Source organism: Ictidomys tridecemlineatus, chromosome 10 (genome assembly GCF_052094955.1).
Source record: "Ictidomys tridecemlineatus isolate mIctTri1 chromosome 10, mIctTri1.hap1, whole genome shotgun sequence".
Lineage (NCBI taxonomy): Eukaryota > Metazoa > Chordata > Mammalia > Rodentia > Sciuridae > Ictidomys > Ictidomys tridecemlineatus.
This window is the reverse complement of record NC_135486.1, coordinates 62902963-62929000: the sequence shown is the minus strand read 5'-3', so window position 1 is coordinate 62929000 and position 26038 is coordinate 62902963. Positions and strand designations below refer to the sequence as shown.

At 38.4% G+C, this 26038-nt stretch overlaps 1 protein-coding gene across 5 annotated transcripts in view; it reads left to right on the top strand.

Annotated features, from left to right (window-relative positions):
* The first annotated feature begins 1536 nt into the window (after positions 1 to 1536).
* The window catches only part of Lyst (lysosomal trafficking regulator), a 152773-nt gene continuing 128271 nt past the window's right edge, over positions 1537 to 26038 (top strand). For 2 of the 5 annotated variants that reach the window (XM_005320356.5, XM_040278134.2), the window contains exons 1-2: positions 1537 to 1649; positions 20876 to 20960. The gene's annotated coding sequence lies outside the window, so the exon portion shown is untranslated. Of the gene's footprint in view, positions 1650 to 3949; positions 4020 to 20875; positions 20961 to 26038 lie in introns of all 5 variants that reach the window. The other 3 variants (XR_013426631.1, XM_078023088.1, XM_078023087.1) reach the window with 2 other exon arrangements.

Sequence of the window (26038 nt, the reverse complement as noted above, 5' to 3'; positions counted from 1 at the left end):
TCACAGCGGAGATTTTTTTAAAGTGGGGAAATTTCTGGAGAGCCCCTTTAAACCACATCAATGGACAACTATTTACTTTGCTTGTCACTGGGCCAGCTGTGAGCTGAGGAATTCAGAGTTGCCTTTCCTTTGTAGCCTTTGGTCATAATATCTTGAATCATTTCTATTTCCTGATTCCTGTGTGGAAAAAAGTTATTAGAATTGTTGATTCTACGGCAATTTCTACCAATTTGTAGACTTTTTGCTTACATATTGTATTATTCAGTAGAACTTGAAAACTACTGAATGATACAAACTGTATCTTTATAGTTCAAGCTCTTTTTCACCTCTGACATTCTACAGGCTTGTAACAGTGACTGCAAAGTGAGGAGGGGTGTCCCTGAAATGGAGAACTGCCCACAGCAGCAGTCTGTCAAGTTCTTGCTGAACCCTGCAGTCTACAATGCAGATAAAACATCCTGCATTTAACCTGTGGCTTCCATGCTCTGGAGAGACTCCACTAAGACATATTCCACTGATGGTTATCAAAACAAAGAGCTGGACAAAAATTAAAGTAGTGAAGACAAATGCATTGCAGTAGAGGGAGAGAGACCCCAGTATAGAACTGGGATCCATTCTGAATACACTAGGAATAAGTGGGAACTTAAGGCAAGGAGAAAGGGGCCCATGGTCAGAAAATTGCAAGAGGAGAGATCAAGTTAATGAATTCTAGTTGAACCAACCTAGCAAGATTCTAGCTGTAGGCAGGCCAGCATGAACAAGGTGGAGATGAATAATTTTAATTAGATATCAATTAGATTCATGCTAAGCTATCTTGGCAGCATTATGTGCTACAGTTGGAGTTTACAAGGAAGAGAACACATGGATCAAGGAGAATGTTCAAAGCCTGACTAAAGTTTGGGAAGCCAAAGATCCCTGTCACAAGGTGCACACGGGTGCTGGAACACAGGGCTGAATTGACAAATACACTTCTGCTTTGAATTAATGCTACTGTGACTTTGCAAGCCTCCCTGCAGTTCTTGAACAAAGCCTAAGGTAACCCCACCACACGGTTTTCCCGCCCCAGAAGAGGCTCGAGATCCCTCGTGGGTAACCCTGCCATCTGTCCGGACCCCTTCCCCTATTCCCTCTAGACCTGCACCCACGAGCCAGGACAGCAGTCCGCTAGACCGAAAAAGTGGACGCTGCGAAGGTGCCCAAAGCTGCACTAGCCCAGCCAGCTCTCATGTGTTCAGACACAGCCGCCACTCAAGTGCGAGGAAGTGAGGCGCGGGCCACTGCTCAGCCGGGTAGCCCAGCAGCTAGCCCAGGAGCCCCGGAGCCCCGACGGCAGACCCCGCCCCACGCCGCCAAGCCCCGCCCGCTTGGCCCACTCTCCTCCCTCCCATTGGCTCGGAGGTTCCGCGCGTCACGCTGGCGACCCCGGCGTGCCCTCCCAGCGGGGGCGGGGCTCGGGGAGGGTGAGGCGAGACCGAGCGCGCAGGCGCAGATGAGCGGGTCTGGCCCGGGACGCGGGGAGGAAGGGGTGGTGTGCTCGGTTTCCTGGGTTACCTGCGGGGCGGGGGCGGGGAGTTCGCGGCGGCCGGGCGGCGGCGGCGGCGACTGGGGATTCTCCGGGTGAGGGAGCGCGCGCGGCGGCCCCGGAGCAGGTAAAGGCGGCCGCCGGGTGCCGGCCACGCCGCGGAAGGCTGGGTCGGACCCCAGCGTGGCCTGGAGGGAAGGCGGCGCTCAGCCCGGGCGGGGATCGCGGCCGGGGCGCTGAGGACGCTAGGGACTCGGCCCGCGCGCCGGCCGGGTTTCCTGGGTCCCGGGCTGCTCCTGCTCGGGCCCCGAGACATGCCCGTGGCGGCTCCGGACACTAACTTTACTTGCCGCAGGCTGGCGGCGGGCTGGTCCCTCGCCGGGTGGCCGCCCGGGCCGCGGCACCCCCGGGCGCGGACGGGCAGGAGTGCCTGGGGCTGACAGCTCCCGCGCGCCGCCCCGCCGCGCCCCGTCCCGCGGCCAGCCCACCTGTCAGTCCCCGGACGCCTCTGTCCGCTCGTGCCTGACACCCGTTCCAGGCCACAGCCCTGGTCCGGGGCATCACCGGAGCCGTGGCCGAGCGCCGCTTCGCCCTGCTGGCTGTGAGGGAGACTACCCAGGGAGACTTGGTGCCCGTGTGCAGGCCGGCGGGGCAGCGCGGCGGAGGGCAGGAGCCTGAGCTGGGAAACGCTGTCTCGGCCCCGGTCCTTACCGGGTTAAACAAAACAAAACATCCCCATATGCTCAGCAGACCGTGCACACACCCAATGACAGCGCCTGGTAGTTGATGGGTTTGTTTTAAGCAGATAGAAAAATTTAAGGTGTTAAATCTTGTGTTGAATATGCTAGTGTTGAATTTGGGCCAGTGTTTCCTTGAAAATCGAATTCAGCTCGACTTTTCTTTAGGGTTTGTTTAACCGATTGATAGGACAAACTGAATTGAGTTTTTCTTCCTGAATATTCTTGGCTTTTCTGCTCTACTACTTTAAACTTCCACACCCAGAAACCTTATGCTAATAAAGATGTTGACTCTAAGCTTTCATTTTATAGATGTAGTTGATTAATATGGGCAGTCTTAAAGAGCTTTGCAAGTAGCTAGCAACTTGCTTTCTGGTAGCTGTCTGCTATCATCTATATCAATACTGCAAAGATGGGAGGATTTGGAGAAGAGAAGGCATAAGGAAAAATGAGTTATTGTAATTTAATTTGCATTAAATACTTTATAATATATATTCTGTATGTATTTAGTAAATATTGTTGAACAGTACAGTGTGCCAGACACTTTTCTAAATGGAGCTTACATTCTAGTCAGGGACCTCAGATAATAAAGGAAGAGTATTGCTGTCAGTTAGTGTTTGGAACTACAGGGAAAAAGCAAGGAAGACAGGAAATGGATTGGGTTGCAATTAGAGGTAGCAAGGAAAGGCCTCCTGGAGAAGATGACTTTTGAATTGGAAGAAAGTGAGGGGTAATTCTAGCCCTCTTTGGGGAAAGGATGTGAAAACAGGGAAAGGCACTTGCAAAAGCCCTGAGGCAGGAGTTTGAGATTAGAGGGAACAAAACTAGGAGTCTTAGAATAATGCCAGAGAGGTTAGTGGGATGGGAGATCTCACTGAGTAAGGCCTGATAGATTTTTTTTGTTGTTGTTGTTAGGAGGGGAGTCATTCCTTGAATAAAAAAGTGTGCAATTATATTTACCCTTAAAAAGGATCACTCTAGGGCAGGATTGGGCAGGAACAGGCTCAGGGATACCAGACCTGGGACTTGCCATAATCCAGGCCAGAGATGCTGGAGCTTGGATCAGAAGAGAATTAGTGGCAGTGGGGAGAGGTTGTTAATTTATGTATAAATTGAGGGTAGAAATGTAAAGAATACCAGAATTTTTGTCTTTAGAAAGTAGAAAAGTAGGGTAGATACATGAGGGCTACCAGATATGGAGAAAGTGAATTTGAGGACAATACAATTAGACTCAAATGGAGATTATTAGTAGTATACTGTAGTGACTTTGTATTACAGGAATTTTTATGTTACCTTGACTATTCTAAGGGCATAATATTTTTCACCCACAAACTGCCAGCTTTTATTTCATGCTCATTTTCTTTTTGGTTCTTTTGAAGCAACCTAGTCATTCTTTCCCTTAGTGTAGTTTTGTTTTTGTTTGCTTGAACTCAGGCCATGTGTTTTTAGTTTTAGTAGTAGAGAAAACCTTATAATCCAGAATTTTAGAGTATCCTTTTAATGTGTTGCTGTATTTAATTTGAACACCTTCATTTGATTAATCTTTTTCTATATTATCTTAAGATATGTAGCTTAGGTTAAAAAAATTAAGCTCTAGAAATGTTATCAAATGTGGCTTCATTTTGCCATTTGTGAAATTAAGTGGAAATTACCTGGATTTAAAAAAATTAATGTATTTTTTTTGTTGTAGGTGGACACAGTACCTTTATTTTATTTTTATGTGGTGCTGAGGATTGAACCCAGTGCCTCATGCGTGCCAGGTGAGCAGCACTCCACCACTGAGCCACAGTTCCAGCCCCAATTACCTGGGTTTTTAATACTTTACTAATAAATCAATAATATACAGAGATTATCCCAATTCTTTTGTTTCATTAAAGATGTCTATAAATGGGACATTACATGTTAAATGGAGATTTTTTTTTTTTACATCAGATTATACAGTATTGGATCAGTAGAACTCAACCTATAAAACTTAAATTAAAAAGTATGACTCCTGGAATTTAATGTCTGCCCCTTTCATGAACAAGCAGAAAATAAACTATTATTTTTAAATGAATTTTTAACCTAAGTATACCTTGAAAATATATAAAATGTGTCTGATTAGTAACTAGTTATAAATTGATCTTAGAGTCAATGGGGATACTATGTTCTTTTTGATGCTACTTTCTTTTGCCACTGTTTCTCACCTGTGTTTTCCTTGTACCTCTTAACTCCCCTGGTCTTGTTTTTAGTAATTGAGAGAGGTCTGATAAAAGTTGAATGCTTATCAAATTTAACTGCTGGGAAAAAATAAAATACAACAAAGAAACCTAATATCATGGAAGAATAAGGCTTAAATCAATATTATTAATTAATCAAGAAAAGAATCAAATAATTTTCTATAATGCTAGTCATTGTTTAATTCAAATGTGATTATTTGAAATCAAAAACCAAAATCGATGAGGAAATGAGAGCTTCTAGCTATTTTAAATAGGAAGGTGTGATGGAGAACTTGGGTGGAGGGGCAGTAACAAAGTTGCCAACTCTAACAGTAGAGTTCTGTACATACTTAGAAATGTTTATGAAACTGCCACTAAGTTTTAAAAAATACACAGGTGCTCATAAAATGGATTACTACTTGGCAATTAAGGAAGGCTCTATAGATCATAAAGCAACATGGATAAATCTTAAAATAATTATACTATATGGATAAAGACAGGCCAAGAAGGGACGTACTACATACTCCGTGGTTCTGTCTATAAAATGCTAGAAAATTCAAACTGATCTTCAGTGACAGAGAACATATCAATGGTGACTTGGGTATGGGGTAAGGAAATGTGAGGCAGAAAGGAGGGGGACAGTAGTGCTCCAGGAAGCTTAATGGAGTGCTAGATATGCTCACTATCTTGATTATGATGACAATTTCATGGGTAGGCACGTATGTTGAAACTTATTAAATGATATACTATGAATATGTTCATTTTGTTCTGTGCCAATGATACCTTAATAAAGTAGTATTTAAAAGTAGCTCAACCAATGAAAAACAAAGAGGAATCTTAAATGATACCACTAAGTAAAAGAAGCTAACCTGAAAAGGCAGTATGCTTTATGATTTCAACTATATGACATTCTGGAAAGTAAGACTCTGGAGACAATAAACTCTTGCTTCGTGTACGCAGGAAAAGTGACACTTAATGTAGACTATGGACTTGGGATCAGAATGACCTGTCAGTGTAGGCTTATCAATTGTAACAAATCTACTTCTTTGGTGGGAGACTTCCAAAGCCAGGGAGACCATGTGCAGGGACAGGTATATGGGAACTCTACTTTCCACTTAGCTTAGCTGTGGACCTAAAACAGGTCTAAAAAATAGAGAAGATTTTTGTCAGAAAACTGAAGAATGGCAGATTTTACATTTAAAAATTGAGGAAGATGGAGGTGAAAAACTGAGAAATTATACATTGAAAATCTTGACAGTGACTGATTTCTAGAAAGATAATGGACCAGATTGCCATATGCTTCATAATTACAAAAGAAAACACTGATTTCTAAGACTTGGAATTCTTTTTTTTTTTTTTTTTTTTTTGTACCAGGGATTGAATTCAGGGACATTCAACCATTGAGCCACATCCCCAGCCCTATTTTGTATTTTATTTAGAGACAGGGTCTCACTGAGTTGCTTGGCACCTCACTTTTGCTAGGGTTGAACTTGAGATCCTCCTTTCTCAGCCTCCCAAGCTGCTGGGATTACAGGTGTTCGCCATCGTGCCCGGCCTGGAATTCATTTTTAAAGAATAAATCATATTAAACTAACCTCATGCTCAATTTGCCAAAGGTATAATATCTGATTCTTTGATTCTAGACTGGGTGAATAGTGATACTGATAATTGTTAATTTTTAAATTACAGATAGAAGAGTGGGGTTGAAGATGTGAAGTTCATCAGTTTTCTTCAGTTTGGTGGAATTAACTATTGTACTTCCTTTGTTAAAACCAAGTTAATAGAATTAAAGTGGGTGGATTCTGAGCCAAATAAAAACATCTTCATTTAATAAATACATTTTTAAAAATACTTTTGGTAATGGAGGACAATGGATGGAAGCTTGAACAGGGAGATATGATTGGTGGAAAATTTTTCTGTAAGGATGGATAAGTCAGGGATACTTCATGGGTTGAGACAAAAGGATATCTAAGAGGAACAAAATTGTTGTCAAATGAGAAGAAAAATAATTGACCAAAAATTGACCAAAGGAAATGGGAGGGATGGGACCCAGGGGAAAGGGTTGCTCTAGAGAGCAGTGGTGCCCCTTCCTAGTTAAGAAGGCAAAGGAAGTAGAGAATGGATGTAGATAGAGTCAAGTTCCAGGATGTGTCTCCTTTCTTTGTGAAACATGATTATCTCCTGAAACTAAAAAGGAAAAACATGGGCTGGGGTATGTTTCAGGGAAAAGAAAAGTTACTGTTGTGACTGGGAAGGGGACAGGTTTGAAATGACAAATGTACAAAGAGGCTGTTCAGAATGGTTGAGCTATTGCCTCCACCACTTACCTGCAACAGTACAGAACCTGAACCTGAACGGGAGCAGAGGGGAAGGTGTGATGGAGAACTTGGGTGGAGGGGCGGTAACAAGGTTGCCAACTGAAGGGCTGAACCTTGGGCATCCTACTTGATTGAGGAAGAAAAAAGCCAAACCAAGCAAATGTGAATGAAGAGGGTAAAGAATCTCGGTGAGTAAGGAATAGGATTGATGGCAGTATTGGAGTACTAGAGATGAAAAACAGATGTGATGTGAGAGTCCTAATAAGATTCTAGACTTGGAGGTGTTTCAGGTGATAAGAGCTAAAGTACAACTTGGTAATGGTGGGTAGCCAAATTAATGGTGCTAATTACAACAGTTGTGCTGTTGTAAAAAGCTGCAATTTATTGGACACTGTGTACTGGTCACTACACTAAATGCTTTTCATATGTTGTCATACTTAGTTTCATAACAATTCTTTAGGACCATATTAGTATCAATATTTTACATCTGAGGAAACTGGGTCTTGGTAAGATTAAGGAACTTTCTCCAAAGCACACAACAAGGAAGTACCTGAGTCTGTCTAACTCCAAAGCCTTTGTGACCAGCTAATAAACCATGTTGGTCTTCTGCAAAGAAGGGTTTATTGAGGAAGAGGAAGGCGAAGCACTTTAAGTCTACTGTGTTGGGATTAATTGTTCTTAAGGATCATGAAGCCCCTGGAATATCAGCTCTTGTGGAGAAAGACTTGACAAAATTCATAATAAACAGAGTTGATTGACTCAAAGGTCAGTAGGTGCCAATTATAAATATAGCTATACTATAATATTAATGTTGGATCAAATGAAGTACAATGATTTGTGAGTCACCTGGGAGACCAGGGGAATACTAACTTGTCTTCCTGGCTTGGGATCTGGGTGATATAGTAGTTTATTAAGAAGCAGTAAGGTGATCTTTCTGTGTGAAGGTAGAGGCTATAGGGAAGCTTCTTAGCAACAGGGTGAGGGTTCTGAGGGGTAGGGAGTAATAAAGTCGGAGGCAGGATGACTCACCTAGTTGTACTTGAAAAATCAGAAATAATGGATGGGTACCTAGAGAAATCATGTAATTTATAGGCCAAACAGGTGCTATTTTGTGAGTGAAAGAGTGTCACTAATAGTTGCTCTGGGAGAGCAGGTGTAAACCAGGACTGTCCTGGGCAAATAGAAATGTTTGGTTGTACTAATGGTCAGTATCCAGAGAGGGTACATTGGAAAGGGACTGTAGATGTTGAGAATGAATAATTGAGCCCAAGCTAGAAGTGCATGTATTGCAGCACATCAGCTTAAAATGATCTTCTCTAGCCCCAAAATATTGCCCTGAAATGGTCCAGGTACATCTTTATAAGTATCTGGGGATTTAGAGAAATTTCTTAGTTTCATCTGGAGTTGAACATTTGGAAGTGCATCTTGAAACAATAGGAGTGGTTGAGATAGTCAATGGAGAACGCAAAGAAAGAGAATATAGGTGAGTGAGACAATTGGGAGCCAAGACCAGCCAAGAGACAGAGAAGTGGTCCGAGGAAAACCAAGAAAAGCAGATAAATGTGTATGCACATGGGTTTTATCATCTCACAAGTCAGGAGAGGAGAGAGTTAAGAAATGAATGGTTAAACATCTCATGCTTCATGTTCTTCAGAGAGGTCAAATCATATAAGTACTGGAACATGTCTATTGGAATGAATTTGGCAATCAAAAGGTTATTGTTGTTCTTGGCCTGAGTAGTTTAGGTAGAGTAGTGTGGGCAAAAGCCAGGCCACAGTGCAGGTGAGGTGGGTGAGGTGGATTGAGAACAGCTTCCTTTATGGACTGCCCTTGAATAATTTTGAAAGAGGAGGTATCAGCAGGATTTTTTTTTTTTTTTCTTTTAAAAGGTTGATAGTAGGGCTGGGGATGTGGCTCAAGCAGTGGCGCACTCGTCTGGCATGCATGTGGCCCGGGTTCGATTCTCAGCACTACATACAAACAAAGGTGTTGTGTTTGCCGAAAACTAAAAAAATAAATATTAAAAATTTTCTCTCTCTCTCTCTCTCTCTCTCTCTCTCTCTCTTTCTCTCTCTCTCTCTTTCTTTAAAAATAAATAAATAAATAAATAAATAAATAAAAGGTTGATAGTAAAGAAGCCAGTGGAGATGAAGGGTTAAAAATTAGGAAGGAGCTGGAAATAAAACCAGTAATGTCTAGTCAGTAAATCTGTTATTAAAGAACGAAAGAAAGATCAAGATACATTTTAAATTAAGTAAGATAGATTATATAATAGCTAAAATTTATCAAAAACCGGAACCAGCAGGCAGTGTTTTGAAGAGACAGATTCCCAATTGGAAGGGAATATTGGAAAATTTATGTATAGAGTTTTGGACCACCTCTAGGGTTCTATTTTTCTGCACTGTTTTTTCATATAGGCTAGTCATAGCCCACCTGCAAGATTATTGTTTCAATAGATTTGTGATTTTCTAGCTAAGTATATTTAAATATTTTGTTATAACATTTGATTTTTGGCTGGATTCAGCGTTTAGTAATTTCTGTTTATTTGGCATTAGTGAAGTTAAATCTGTATGCTGTGTAAATATTATGAACTTTTCCCCCCGATGGTACTGAGGATTAAATCCAGACCTTTATTTTATTTTGAGACAAGACTTCACTAATTATTGAGGCTGATCTCAAACTTGCAGTCAACCTGCCTCAGTCTCTGAAGTAGCTGAGATCATAGGCATGCTCCACAGTACCGGGCTAAGTACTATAAACTTTTAAAAAGCAATATGGTATACAAATTTTTTCCCCTTCTCCTTTTCTTAAAATTGATCTGGCCAAAATATAACTTGCCATAATTTTTATTATTTCTATAGTTCACTTGTCTTCATTCCTTGAACAGAAGAAAAACAATTGCAATTTCGTAAATATCATTTCGACAGCATAATTATTACACTGAGCTTGGATGAGTGTGAAATTAAAACAGTGATGAGAATGATTTCCTCATTTATAATACAAATGTGGCCTGTTTGAAAGGGCAACATACCATCTATCAGTTCAGAAAATGCATTCATTGTTATTGCTTCTGGTTGTTCATTCATTGAAGTGCAAAATTCAGTGTATTCTGGCCAATGGCAAAAGGAAGTTTTACTGGTGTAACTTGAAGAACAGCTGCTTATATTCACAGCTCTTATCCTGCTTTTGATATTTACTTGTCTTAGACTTTATTAAACTTCACTGCATTTTGACCTAGAGTTTGTTAAAGATTAAAACCCTTTGCCATTTTCTGAATTTGCTCTTAGAAATGTGTCTGAGGATAGTAATGGTGATAATTATTCTTGAAGTATTTTCTTTTTATACTTTTAGAGAATATTTCTAATGTCGTTGGTTCCTCATTACTAAAATATATTTATTTTCTCAATATCTTATTTTAAAAAAGTAGAATACCAGTTTTGACAAAACCTAGTTAAGTACACCTTAAGGAAATGTTTAAGTGTTTGATCATGATCTTGAATAGATCTTCATTCTTACTACAGTTTCTGAATATTATTCTGTCATGAAAGTTTACAACCCAAAGAGACATTGGAAGATCATCTAGTTTTTGTTTTTTTAAAATTATATATAAGAACAATAGAAGGTCAGAAAGGTTAAGCAACTTGTGTGACATCCTAAAGAGTTTGAGGTAAAACAAAACCTGAAAATCTCTTGATTGTTTTTAGTCTGGTACTTTTTCTACTATACTACCAATTTCTTAAACATTTAAATCATTCTAATAAAGTAATTCTATAGCCAATGATGCCTGTGCACCACAGAACCCCAGATCCAATGCAAGATCTCTTATGACTCTGCCTTGTGTTCTTATGTGTGTCTTCGTGTAGACCACAGTGACAGCGACTACTGTGATGATGCCCACTGTGGTGGGGGGAAGGCGAGGGTTGGATTTTAAATGCTTTACTCAGAAAATGTCATTGATGTCCCTGTCTTTTCTCTGCTCTCCAGAGCCTGTGCTCTTCTCCCCTGTCTATTGATCTTCCTGGACAACGAGGAGGCAGTGGGTTCCACAGCTGGATCTCAATTTCACCTTGTTCTTGCCTTTCTCCCTATGAAATGATTTATAACAATAAACAGTTTTTCATGATTGACTACATCAGCTACTTTTTTCTTTCTTTAAAAGGAAACTTATGTGTTGTTTCTATGTGATCACAGAAGAATGGGAGAAAGCTAGAGTTGTCTATCCTTGCAGATTGTACTGAAAGTTATGTGTCTGTGTTCGGTATTTCTAAAACCTACTTTGCAAAGTTTTTCACTTTAAGTAAAATATATCTGAAAAATAATTCATCATTATACTGTTGCTATATAAATGATTTTGATTGTTTTCATTTCATGTTTAGGATAAGACTCCAAACTGTTCTTTAGAGGGTATGGAAATGTATCATGTCTATAGTAGATTTTGAAGAAATTTAAAACCATATTCTATGAATAATAATCTTTAGCATAGTATGAGTAAACATCCAAAAGTTTATTGTTGAAGGTTTTTTAATATAAATAATTGTGATAAGGTATTTAGATGTTTGTGTAGCACTTTGCTTCATTAATACCTTCAGTGCTTTCTGTGGAATGCAGAAAGGCTTTTGTGAATGTGCCTATTTATTTCTCAGAGTCTTAGTTGGGGGAAGATTTCCTAAAAATATTTGAACAGTAAAATGTTTCCTATTGAATTTAGTATTAAATAAATTGTTTGTTGAATTCTTATTGTTTGTGGCACTGTATTAGGCCCTATTTTTTTTTAAAGTAAAGTAAGTCCTTAGTTCTCTCTTAAGGAATGGAAAATAACAATATAATCTTAAAATACAGTGCTAAAATAGAGGTGTGCAGAGAAGTTTTTAACTGGGAGTTAATGGAAATTTCCATAGCAAAAGCAACATGATTAAAATAGTAGAATAATATAGAGGATACCCTATGGGGAATTGTAGGGTAGTGCGGTGTGTTAGGATGTGGTAGAAGATTTGGAGAGACTTGATGGTGGCATATATTGCATACTCTGATTTTAAGGAATTGAGGTCTTATTCCCTACAAATTGGAATGTTACTCATAATCTCCAGAAATCTGAATTACCTTTTTAGTAATTGTAAGATTTTTTAAAATACCTTTGTTTTATTTATTTTTTAATTTTTTTTTAGTTATACATGGCCACAATATCTTTATTTTGTTTATTTATTTTTATGTGGTGCTGAGGATCCAGCCCAGGGTCTCACACATGTGAGGCGAGCACTCTACCACTGAGCCACAACCCCAGCCCCAGCAATTGTAAGATTTGATTAGATGGAAAACAGACCATAGGCAGGGTGACCAATTAGGAAGTTGTTGATATTGCAAGTGAAAAGAGGAGGCAAGGGCCTAAGAATCTGTAGGTATAGTTAGAGGAGAAGTGCTGGTTTCAAGATAATGATGATAATATCTAATAATTACTAATTTTTCTCCAGTCTCCCAGGCACTGTTATGCATTCTGCATGAGTTCTCTCATTGAATTTTTACATTTATGACAAATGAAGGTACTCTGGGGAACCCATTTGTACAAATAAGAAACTGAGGCTTAGAAAGAGGAAGTCAAGTACCCAAGAACATAGAGTAGTTGATGGAGACATGAACATGCAAGGTGTCAAGAGGGAGAATTATCTAGGCCCCAGATGAAGTGCTATCCTGGTTTCTCATCTGAGTGGGTAGAGGCTATAAACTGAAATAGAAGTGAGGAAGGAAGAGTCAATATATAGAATACCAAGAGATTGCTCTAGTCTGAATCCTGCTCTGAACTAAGTAGCTCAACGACCCTTGGGCAATTGCCTAACCTTTCTGTGCTTCAGTTTCTCAAAAGTGAAACAATAAATAATAGCACTTATGAGATTATTAGAGGATTAAACCAACTATGTATATATAGTGCTTTCAGCAGCACCAGGTGTGTATGCAGTCACTGTGGCTGTTAATTAGATCCTCACCATCATTGTTGTCATTCTATAAAAATCCAAAGGTATGCCTTGAGGATGGATGAGCTAGTTAGCATGAAACTTCTATATATTTCTTGCAACTAGGGTGGAAAGCCAGTGGAGGAGTTCTATGTGGATAGGCCTTCATGTTTCCTTTTAGTGAAGACTCACTAAAACTGCAGTGTCTCAGAATTTTCTGCCTTTTTGTGGACTCAGGGTCAACACAAGTTCTTCTGAGGTATCTGGTTGCCCATTTTGTTTTAGGGAAAATAAACCACTTGTTGAAAGGCTTCAGTTTGATAGATGCTGGTGTGTCTTCCTCTGAATTTCTGTTAAAATTCTGTTTTGCTACTCTGTGCCTGGATTTCCTTGGCCAGCTTTGTCATACAAGGAGCCAGAGTAGCCTCTTCCTTCCAGACTTTCAAGGCAGCTGGATTGGACAGTGTAAACAAGACTTCTGGGGTCGAAGAGATGGGAATGGATACAGGTAGTATTGTTTGTTGACTCCCAAAAATATGAAAAAAAAAATAGTAGGTACTTTTATGGGGGTCACCCCCTCCTGAAATACTTTTAATACATTTATTTTTTAGTGTTCTTTATTTGAACAGTCCACACAGTTCTACAGATATTGAAAGTATTTCATTAAACACATTGGAAAAAGGGAAAATATATTCTTCTGTCTTTGAGAAGCTTACTTAGGTAAGAAATAATTGTTTTGCTTATAATAAACTAATGTCAGCTTAAATAGCTGTCTTTAGAAAGTAATATCTGGAAAAGAGATCACAGCTGAAAGTGTCACTTTTGCCAGCTATTAAGAGGTTGCAGTATTTACTTAGAAGATCTCACTTGCTATTGCTGAGTCAAAAGATAAAATTGACTCTATGCCTTTATGAAAATATATGATTTTAAATTATTCGTGTTCATTCCTTTATTCATGTCACTTGTGACATGGTGTAAATAATGTTACTTCTAATTTTTGTTTTTTGATTGTTAGTGATGTGCTGTAAAGTCAGTCTGAATGCATCATACACAATAAATGTAGGAACAGTACAACCATTTGTTTCCATGTTTACTGCTTAAGGATTATTATATTTCTCTATTTTTAATGTGAAACATCTAGATCAAAGCAGCTTTTATCCCTGTGGTACTGAAATTCAAGTAAGAGCTAAAGGTGCTACTTCTTGTTAGATGGTAATTACTTCTTTCTAGGAGAAGCAGCAATTTTTTTCCCTGATCATTTATTTTTTGGTGTAAATGAAAAATGCAGAAACAGATGGGGAAAGATGACATGAAGCTATAGATCAGGAAGTTAGAAGTTTGGGTAGCAGGGCATTTGTAGCTGAACTTGGTGCTGGAACTAAGCATTAGAATTCTCTGACAGGTCCCATTCTGAAAGGCATAGTTTATCTGTGAGAATTCTTCCAGAAACTTTATGAAGTATCAGGAAAAACATTTAGTAGAAAATCTGTAGACCTAGTTACTAAGTTTTATGACTTTTGGGAAATTTCTTACTTTCCATGAACCTTAATTTTCTTATCTATGAATGTTCTTAACTGTAATGTGGTCTTTAAACCATAGGTCTTTTAACTCTGTAGAGTCAAGGGACCTAACTAGTTCTATGACCTTGGACCTGTGGGCCTCAGGTTTTTTTCTCCTTCATAAAGTTTGGGGTTAAAGACTATGATATCTAAAGTTTCTGCCTTTATGAAAATATATTATTTTAAATTATTCATGTTCATTCCTTTATTCATGTCACTTGTGACATGGTATAAATGATGTTACTTCTAATTTTTGTTTTTTGATTGTTAGTGATGTATTGTAAAGAATATATGAGATCTTTGGGAAGATTGTTCCCTAGTTTATTATCAATATTATATTGAACTCCACAGAGATGAGATTTAGCATATTTAAGTCCATATCAACCTACTTTATTTTTAAGAAGACTGCTGCTTCAAATGTGGCTTATTCTGATTCAACAGAATTTATTGAGCACTTATTATTCTGTGCATTATTTTGTTTAATTCTCCAAATAACCCTGTAATTAATTTATAATAGTCTCCATCTTTTTGGCATATAGCATTTCTAAAAATATTCTATCCAGTGGTAATTTTTCAATAGTATTGCAATTAATGAACTTGGGAAAACATATGATCTTATTTTAAAAGGAAATTTAAAAGAATTTTTGTCATTTGGTGAGATTAAGACTTGAGTCTTTGGGCATTACCATTTGATGAGGAAAAATTATATTTTCTATGTTCATTATTATAAAATTTTTCTTGTCTTTTTCTTATTTTTGTGGAAGCCACAAGGCAGGGTAAAGTGGAAAACACAAGTACTCCTTTGCTCTTATTTCCATTGCTGCCTTGGAGATTGAATCATAAAGCTGAAGACAGAATCATGAATCCACTGTTCTGAGGGAAGGTTGCAGTGACCCTTTCCTTCCTCTAGGTGGCTCTCTCACAGCATGTTCAGCTTGTATTAGCTTTAAATAGAACCATGGAATTGGCCAGCCATGTTATTGGTGTTATATAACGTCATAGGAGCCACACAGGTACCCTGTGGGCTAGACAGTTTATGGAAGAGGAAGCCAAACTCCACACAGCTCTGTGTGACTGGCTGGGAAGGGCTGGATTCCCATCTGCTGCTTCTGGGTCCTTTGTTTTCATTGCTGTCCTATGCTGGTTACATGCATATTTGTTCAGAACAGATTCTGAAACTAATGAAGACAGAATGAATAAGCAGATTAATATATTTGTTGAAATATTTAATAAATAATAAATATTGATTGAATTAATGAGTTTGTGAAAAATGAAGCTGTAAAAGCCCTTCCCTTGGCACTGATATTCTTCAGGAGGAAGATCAGTGACCTAGGAATCACTTCTTGCCTATTGTTGAGCTTGAGGTTTTTATGTTTGATGTTTCGGTGGATAGTAGATTATGGAAATTAATCACAGAACTAGAACAGAGCTAAGATTTCAAAGTCAACTATCCAGATGTCTGCAATAAGTTTCACTCAAAAGCAAAGCCATTGGTGATGACTTTATTGACAATTTCATTTCTAGAAAGTAAAGGAAATGATCAGCAGACCTGATACTTTAACCTAACTTTGACCTACAGTGAGGACTTAATCAGACAAGGGAACATAATGGGAGTCCTGAAAGGCCATGCCATTCATTCAGTGAGTGAGTTGAATTGCTTGCCTTCTGTTTGCCAGGTGCTGTTCTAGATGCTGGGGATCTGGTAGTAAACACAACAGACAAAACCCCTGTCATTTTGGAGCTTTCATTTTAAGAACTTATGAAGATCTGGTGTCTAAACACCTAGCCTTGTGGTTACCTACCTTTCATTTCACTGTAGATACCTACTTGCACAGTTGCACTCAGGATGTCATTATCATCTGGAACTGCTTGTATCCAAAAACCCCAACACCCTTCATTTGTATGTTGTCTCTCCTTCGTTTCACAGAGATCCAGACTTTCTGGATTACCTGTAGTTTCTCCTTGTCTATCAACATTTGCCTGACCTTGTGTTTGACCATGGGGACTGTTCTGACACCCATCCCTTTGTTCCCTTTCACTCCTGCTTCTGCTTCTGCTCCCCTAGTCTGCCGTCTTTGTCGGTAGGCTCAGGCTGCTGAATCCTGCTGAATAACTTAAAGTATCTGAGAAAACTGATACCATCAGAAACTTATGGTTTTCAGCCTCTGGTGAGATTCACGATGTCAAGCAATCATAGAGTCTTTACCAAACAATTAAAAATAATATATGGAAGAAAGGGAGAAGTTGAATGGCCAGATGAACTAATTTTAAAATTTTACATGCAGACCGAAGAATGAAGGACATGAAACCAAAATATATATGTACAAAACATAAGAAAGGAATATAATCCTAGTCAGATAATAAGCTTTTGAAAAAAGGCTGACCTATATATTTTATATATAGAGAATGAAAATGACAAATAAATAGTATATTCTTATTAACAAACTGACCCTTTAATCAGATATAGAGCCTGAATGAAACTCTCAGCTTCTGTTTTCTGTCTTTGACACAAGAGAGTGATCCACACCCAGGCTAATAAAGGCAGAAGTAAGAAAAACAAGTTCACATCTTATGGTCAGATTCTGAGAAGATTTGCTAATGTCTTTGCTAAACTGGTAATCCTTGAGTCCTGGTGCATGTGAAAACTTGTAAGAATCTGTAGAGGGATAAAGTCCTCAAATTAAAAGGAATGTAAATTCTGTAGATTCTAGTGTATTGATGGTGCCTCCACAAAAGACTCGAGAGAGCATTTAAAAGATTTGCAGGTATATACAGAAGGAAAAGATGAGCAGTACAGGTTATGTGGGTATTAGACAATGAGTCACCCAGGTAGTACTGTTTCCAGTTTTGACTGGAATGCTACCTGTACAGGCAGGAGGCTGCTGCAACTGTAGTAAGTATAGATTTCCATGGGGTGTTTGACAGTCATTCTATCATTCTATCCTTGGAGACATACAGGAGAATTAGATCATGGTATGGGCACAGTTATTGAACAGTGAAATTCGGTCTTAGCTTGAACTCATTGGCAGTCCAGTGGGAAATCTCTCATGGGCTGCTGTTTTTGACCTTGTTATACCCATCAATTTAACACCTCCTCCCCACTTCTCACTCTCAGCTCGTGACCTTGCTGTTGATTTCACGAAGAAAACTGGAAGTACCTGCAAAGAATTTTTTGGTCTTCCCACTGCCAATTATACTCACCTTGCTACATCTGTACCCGTGTATGACATCCTTCTTATTCAATTAGGGGGACTGCCCCTCCACTTAAATATTGGGTTTTCTTAACTTTGCCTTCATTGTCCTACAATTATCTTTCCTTCTAGTTTTTTATATTTCCTTTCTCTGTTGAAACTACAGGCTATAGCTTGGCTTATAATCATGCTCTTGGGATCAGTTTTTAAGCAAAAATCCCCTGCCCTCTATGCCCCCCTCAAGTTGCCACCCATTTTTTTGCATACTTTATGGCACAACTTCCTAAAAGGGCTGTCTAAATTGCTTTCTTCTGTTTCTTTGTCTTTCTTTCCCGCTCCCCAGAAACGATTTTTTGATGAGATTGTCAGGATTTCCGTGTTCCCATCTTCATCTTCCATAGTGTCTCAGCAATATTTTTTATTCTTGCTCACACCTTCCTGTTCCAAACTTTATTTATCTGGTTTTCTGGAAGACACCACTCTCCTGGCTTTTTTCCTCTGTCTCTCTTGATGTTACTTCTCTTTCTCCTTTGCTGGATGGTCCTCTTCTCCCTGACTCAGTCTTGTTCAGCCCAGGCAGGACTAAGTTCTAGAACCAACACTCATCCTCAAGGTCTCTACCGTTCATTACAGCAGCAGTGCTACAAAATCCTAGCACAAGAATATTGTCTGCCATGTTAGATGTAGAACAGGCTCATCATCTCAGCAAGTTCTCTTGTATTCTTAAGGAGCAGGGTTTCTAGGAGAACACTGCTTTGCTCTTTTCATATCTTCGGTTCCTGAAATGTAGGACAGAATGACTTTTCTCACTCTTTCGAGTCTCTTTTGACTTCTCTTTTTAAATCTTGCATTCAATATCTGGTGCATTAAGCATGCATCTCAGCACCTTAAACACACATTTCTCAGATACTCATAGAACCCATTTTCTTATTCCACTCAAGGTTTTGCTTAAGTTTCACCTCTTCAGATCTTCTGAAGCAGCATTCCTCCTACCACTCTGTACCTTACTTTGTTTCACCTTTTCCATAGCACTTAGCATTGCCTGACATTACAGTATGTGATACTGGGGTTTTTTTTTTCTTGTCTCTACCCCACTAGAATCCATGAGGATAGGGTTTTTGTTCTATACCTAGTACCTGAAATAATACCTGGCATATAGTAGGTAATCACTAAATATTGCTTGAATTAAATTTTTTTTTTTTTATGGTACTGAGTATTGATCTCAGGTCCTTTCCCATGCTAGGCGAGCATGCCACCACTGAGCTGTATCTCCAGCCCTAAATGACACATTGAAGAATTAACTAATGACATAAAACTAGAAATTGTAACTAATACATTAAGTCAGGATTTTTTAAATTGTTTTATCTGTTCATATTTTACTAGTCATAATGTGAAATAAAGTGAGACCTATAATTTTTCTGAGATCATTTATATGATTATAGGCATTTGTTACTATGTCTTTCATTTATGGTAAATGTTAAGAATATAACCATTATAGGAATATTGTTGGGGCAAGTCATATTTATCTAATACAAAAGTTGTATTAGAAGTGGAAAATTATAGTAATAATGTTGAATTTAAAATTTGGCATTATAACTGTAAAAGGCAAAAAGTAATAAAACAGGGTCCTTGGCCTTAAGGAGCTTCTGACCTAGTAGTCAGAAAGTTGTATAGATAAGTGACTACAGGGTGTCTGTGTTGTTTGGTGACAGGCAAATAGATTTAATGTCCTAAGGACAGATTTAGTCTGTTAAAAATATATGCTTCCGGGCTGGGGATGTGACTCAAGCGGTAGCGTGCTTGCCTGGCATGCGTGTGGCCCGGGTTCGATCCTCAGCACCACATACAAACAAAGATGTTGTGTCTGCCAAGAACTAAAAAATAAATAAATATTAAAATTAAAAAAAATATATGCTTCCCAACTTCCTTAGTATAATATCAGGTGATAAAAACAAGAATGCAGTTGTGTGTAAAGAGTGATGGCAGAGCCAAGGAGGCTGTCATCGACTGCTGGCAGTTAGAATTATGATCTTGGAAAAAATGAGAACTCCATGGATGCCCAAGCTGGGTTTTGCAAAACAGATATGTAAGCCAGGCCAGTTTAAGAGCAGTAGAAAACTCTTTAACGTTGCCTAGAATATGTCTCTCAATAAGAGAGAAAGACAGTTCTAGATGACTGTCAGTCCTTTCTAATGGCCACACTGAGGTGGAATTGTTTTAGCTTTGCAAGATATATGGCTCTACCTTGTAGCAGTTCAGCTGAGAGGGTGTTGGTAGTCAGAGCAATTAAGGGAATACCATTTTTAGACTCATAATTTGATAATTTCCTCCCCCATGATTTTAGAGTTTATGCCTGATTCCATTAGCTCAGGAAGCAGTGGGAGCAGGCATGGGGAGGGTATGAACTCCATTCCAGAGCTGTCCCATCTGGGCATTGGAGTGAGTGAGAGGCCTGTGCTTTGGTGTCTGTGCTGACGTGGGCTGTGCCCACCAGGAAAAGGTGTTTTTCCTAGTTCACACAAAGCCCTGAGCATTCTAACACAGCTCTGTTCCATTTCCTGACCGCTCCCTCCTCATTTGCCTAGAACAGTGTGTGGTACAGGAGCTCAAGACAATGCTCCAGAGATGAGCATTTTAAAACAATTTACAATCACTCTTACCAAAACAAGAAAAAAAAACCAATGTGATTTAAAATAAACCTGCACAACTATAATAAGGAAATGTTTTTCATATTTCTTCCTAGTAAAAACTATAGAGAAGGGGAGAACAGGCAACCAAAAAGAAGCGTCTTGTCGCTATTCCAGAAGTAGGGATTTTTCTTTAGTATTCCAAAAGTAGCTTTTTCTGTACTGTACATGACAAATTAATCCATTTAAGGAATTCAAGGATATGAAAGTTGGTGGCAGTTAATAGTTGTTTGGTTTTAGTTTTTGGAGTTCTCTTATGTCCTCAAACACCTTTCACCCTGAGAAAGAATAATACTGTGGCTATCCATAGGAACATTAAGATGAAGAGGTAAAGACTTCCTTCTCAGTAGTATGAAGGTGATAGTCCAGTGTCTTGTAGGTTGTGTGTCAAGAAGACCTCGACTAGTCTGATTATCCTTTATAATCAACTTGTGACTTGCCTGGAGGCTGCAAGGAGTTGGAAAAGGAAGAGGTAGTGAGAACTATGGTTAAGTTCCTAGCACTGTGTTCTAGGATTCCCTCTTTCAAGATTCAGTACTTGAAGTTAGTTAGGCATTTCTTTTTTTATTTCCCCTGAAATTATAAAAAAATTCATTGGCTATTTCATACAACATATATAAAGAGGAGCCATTGTTTTTTTATGTGAGAACTTTATTTGTTAATATTATTTCTAATTTTCTATTGCCAATAATATATTTATCCTATTTTTTCCCTATAGGTGAAGCTTTATTCTAAGACTGTTCATCTAGTTTGTGAAGTCAAATTACATTGACTCTAAATGTTACCAAAGTGTTAAAAGACTGGTAAGTAATAAAATAAATATTAGCAGTCAGAAAGACTTGATTCAAACTAAATCTTTGAAATTGTGTTATATGAAAAGTAATGACAGCCAAAGTAAAAGCAGTTAAACTTGTCCTTCATGGAAATGGAGATATAAATTGTAGTTTATTCATACTGTAGCATGTTATAGGTTGGTTTAAAGGAAGAACCTTATGTTGAGAGGGAAAGCCAAAGTACAGACACCTATAGACTTTTTGTATATACTTGTTAAATGGTAAAAGCCATACTGAATACTTTCATAGCTGTAGACATGCAAAAAAATATAAATACATGCCATGCAGTGATAAACACTAGCTATAGGGAGGTGGGAGGTAGAAGTGTGGGCGCACTTTCCTATATTAGATTTGACTTCTTTACACACACACACACACACACACACACACAAATCGGTGTGTGTGCGCACACACACATGAACTGACTTGAACTTGATGTAATGCTTGATAGATGTGGATGTTGACTGTAACCTCATGTATATATTCTTTGTACTTTTATGAGTATTTGAAATATTAGAAAAAGTTCAAAGAAAATACAGTGTTTAACTTTTAATTTGGTGTTCAGAATAGCTGACAGGCCTTCAGTTAAATTTAGCATGGCTTTTAGGAAGAAACGAATATTCATGTGCAAAGTAGAAGTGCCCCTGTCAACCTGCCTGTGTTCTGTTAGTGCTAGCTGGCACAGTCAGACTCAAGGGAAATTTTGTAAATACATTGCATAGAAGAATTCAGAATTTTTGTAATTTGTAGATAATAGGGATTTATTGTGACAATGTGGTGACTATAGTTAATGATGGTATATAGTCTTGAACAATGTAAAGAGGGTGGTGTTCTCACAACATAACCACATGAAGTAGTACATTTGTTAATTAGCTAGTTTTAACCATTTCATAGTGTATATATACTTCAAAATATGCTGTATATGTTAAGGATGATTTTATTTGTCAAATTGAAAAGTAAAATAATAGAGAAAATGGTAAAAAATGTCTTGTGAAGAGTTTTTCAAAATGTCTAAAAAAAGAGGGAGAGAGAAGATGGTGGATTAGAGGAAGGGCACACTTCTTAGCACCAGACCTCAGGTGTGGAAGGACTGCACCTCAGTGAGGTGTTTATGAAGGAAAATTTAATACTGGACAGCCAAAGAAACCAGAGAGACCCAGAAAGTCAGAAACTTCAAACTTAATGGAAGAACTAATACATTAGGGATGTACCAGCTTGGCTTCTGAGGACAGGGGAGAACAGGCAGAGAGGGAAGTGCAATAGGAGAAGAAGTGGACCTGGGGACCTGTGGAGTAGAGAGGGAGACCCATCTTAATGGACCCAGAATCGGTGGGAATCACCTGGCCCACATGCTGATAGTCTGGCAGGAGCCAGGGTGGCTGGCTTGGGAACCATTTATAAGTACCATGATGCAGTGAGTACAGACAGGAGATCAGGAACTCATAAAAGAAGTTGCCAGCACCCCTAGCAGTTGCCTATTATGATCCCTAGAGTGTTCCTGAGTCAGACTGACTGAAACAGGTACAAAGACATTGTGCCTGGAACATCCAAGCTTCAGATGTCAAAGAAAGAGAGTGCTCCCTTTGTTGCTGGTGCCCCTTGAGAGCTATTGGGAAGACACCTGTAGTGTCACTCCAGGGCAGATGCCTGGTAACTCACATTCATCACAGTGAAGGTGAAACCTGTGGAGGGTTAGTCCCAATGCCTTAAAAGTGAATTTTACTAGATGGCCTAGTGATCCAGACACCCAGCAATTTAGGGAGCAAATCTCAGATCCCCACCAACAGAGTTCCCAAGTTCAGCCAGGACTAAACCCCAGGACTAAATTGGAATTTCCAATTTAAACTCTGTAGCACTCCACTGCAGGAATACAGAGTTCATCAGCACTCCCTAGTCTGTCCCACTCTACACAGGGAGACAGGAAGCTGAGAAATGCTACAACCAGCTTTGCTTCCTAGCCTTGACAGCTGGCAGCTAGGTGAAGAACACAAATACATTGGATTTGCCATCCCTCAGCCTGTGACCCCAGGTCAGAACCCAAAAATAAATATAAAGAATGAAAATTCATCTCTGCCAACAATTTTGACCACTTTAGCAGAAATAAGCTCTTTATTTATCATTAAGATATTTTTCTTTTTTTTCTTATCTTTTTTCCAAATTCCCATTTTTTAAAACTTTTTAAAAAGTTTTCACTTTAAATTTTTTTCAAATATCATTTCATTGTATTTTATTATTTTTAAATTTTTTCCATTCTGTGAGATTTTGTGTGTATATATTTGTGTAGGGGGGTATGTGTGTTCTTACTGCACATAGGTTTGAAAATATATATATGGAATTTTACTTTAATTGCTTTCTTTTGCACCTGTTTATCATTAAACCTTGATTTGACTTAGGTGGGATATAATTATATGTGGATTTGAGTTGTTTTTATCTTATATTTGCTTGTTTGTTTATGACTTGATTTTTTTTGGTCCCTCTTATTTCCCCTTCTTCTCTTCCCCCACTAATAGCCAAAATTTCTTGTTCCTTTTCCTTTCTATTTTTTATTCATTTAGTTAATAGTTTATTTCTCCTTCTTCATAGCCAACGTCTGCTATCTCCTGCCTCTCCTCTGTTCACTTTTCAAAATATGTCATACTTTCTCTTGCCTTTCTACCATATTTTCACTTAAGAAGCTATAATTCCACTATTAGAATTATATAATTTGTGTAATTCCTACCCCATTCACGTTGTGATGATTAATATAGTTGATGACGTAGTAGACACCTGCTATTTAATACCTGATCTAGTTCACAATTTTTTTTATTGTTAAATACTGACCCCACCATTTCTGAATAGATGACAATAAGTGTTATAGGTGTCAATGTAGACACTGGTATTTATCTTAAAGCTGTACACCTGTTGCTAATATTAGTGTTATTCTGAGTTCTTTGTTTTCTCTAGGAGGGACTGGAAAGTGGGATACTTAAGTTTTACAGAGTAGAAGTCCTATTTCCAAGCAATACTCACAACTCAGACAAGTGACAGCAAGTCTTACCCCACACACAATCTAGCCTCACCTAAGCCTCACCAACACAACATGTGGAATTGGGGATACAAAACCCCCAAACCAACAACCAGTTCTCAAAGATAAACAACCAGAGAGGGACCTGAGGTCCTACTCTTGGACATCTTCTCATACATCAAAAACAGAGAGAAATCCCAGAATAAAAAAGATAGCTACACATAAAAGGTCATTCACATAAAAGAGGAAGGGGGAATCCACCATCTCAATTATGTACAAGTCTAAGACTTCTGAAAACATCAGGAAACAGGCAAACAAATCTCCCCCCCAAATTCACAATCCTTCAACAGAGGATTCCACTGATATGGAAGTGAGTGAAATTCCAGAAAAAAAAAGATTATTAAAATGTTTAATTAACTAAAAGAAGATCTAAAGAATGAATTAATAGAGCAAATACAAAATAAAAATTAAAAAAAATAAAAAATATTTATTTTATACATATATACAAATTTTATTTGTTATTATAATAATACTTAAATTCAGGTAGGAATCCAGGAATTAAACTATCAAGCCCTAACACAAGCAGAAATCAAGGTAGAATAGGAATTTCTCCAGCCTCTCCCTTTAGTGTTTAATCTGCTTCTCTTTGTATCTTGTTGGTTCATTGTTATACCTTTGGCTTCTTGTGAGCCTCAGCTACCACAGGCTTATCTCTATGTGACCATTCAGCACATCAACTATACCCTTTAATTCAAATTCCTAAGAGAGAGAGAACCCAATTTGCCCAATCCCTTTGCAAGCAATACTATACAACTAGATCTTGGAGCAAACATCTATATTGACTGCTCCTGACTCAGGTGTGCTTCAGTTGGTGAGGGCCCAGAGCTTGTCCCTGCCTCCTGATAGTTGGTATAGTCACATGGCCCACTACCTTCTCATCCAGACTGTGGAGTAGTCTTAACCCCCAAAGGCCAAATGCATGTCATTTAACATCTCTAGGTTAAACATTTAAAGATTATCAGAGGTCTTAAAATTACTTTTAACCTTAAGATAAAACTTTATTTACTTATTTGTTTTTGTTTACTAGGGATTGAACCCAGAAGCACTTTACTGAGCTACATCCCCAGCCTTTTTTATTTTTTATTTTGAGACAGGATCTCACAAAGTTGCTGAGGTTAGCCTAGAACTTGTAATCCTCCTGCCTTAGCCTCCATAGTTGCTGGAATTACATGCATGGGCCACGGGCGCCTGGCAAGATAAAACTACCTTGAAATTCTTTAGCTATATTGTTGCTTGTGATTTTCCTTTCTGAAAATTTGTACACGTTCTCTACATATGTTTTCCCCTTCTTGTATCTATTTTACCTTATTATTTTCCTTCATTTAAAATGTCACATTGCTATACATTTGATTTTAATATATACTAAGAAGTAAATTGGCATAACTTCAGTTACTGGAATTCTTTGACTTTTTACTCATCTTATGGAATATCTCCCCCACCCCCTGTCCCAATATTAACTGAATTCTAGAGTTTCGGGAGGGTGGGCCATTGATTGTGGGCTCTATTTAATGAAAAAATCAATTTATATTTTTAACAGGTGTGTCTTTCTCTTTTAAAACATGTAAGGCAAGAAAAATTTTGCATAAGTAATGGATTTATTTTTATTCTGTTTGAGAGTCAGAACCCACCTTGACCGCCATTCCTCACTAGTGTCTTCTCTCCAAGTGTTGTCACTTAACCCCTTCTTGGCTATGCTCAGGCATTGCAAACCTGGGACTTTGCCATGTAGCGATTAGTGAAGGAGTACTTGAGATCAGAACCATGCCTGAGAATATTATAGATTAGGACCAATGCCTAGCAATTTTAAGCAAAAATTCTGTTAAAAACAGCAGAACAGGTCTGGGGTTGTGGCTCAGTTGGTAGAGTGCTTGCCTAGCATGTGTGGGGCACTGGGTTTGATTCTTAGCACCACATAAAACAAATATAATAAAGATATTGTGTCCATCTACAACTAAAAATATATTTTTTTTAAAAAACCAAAACA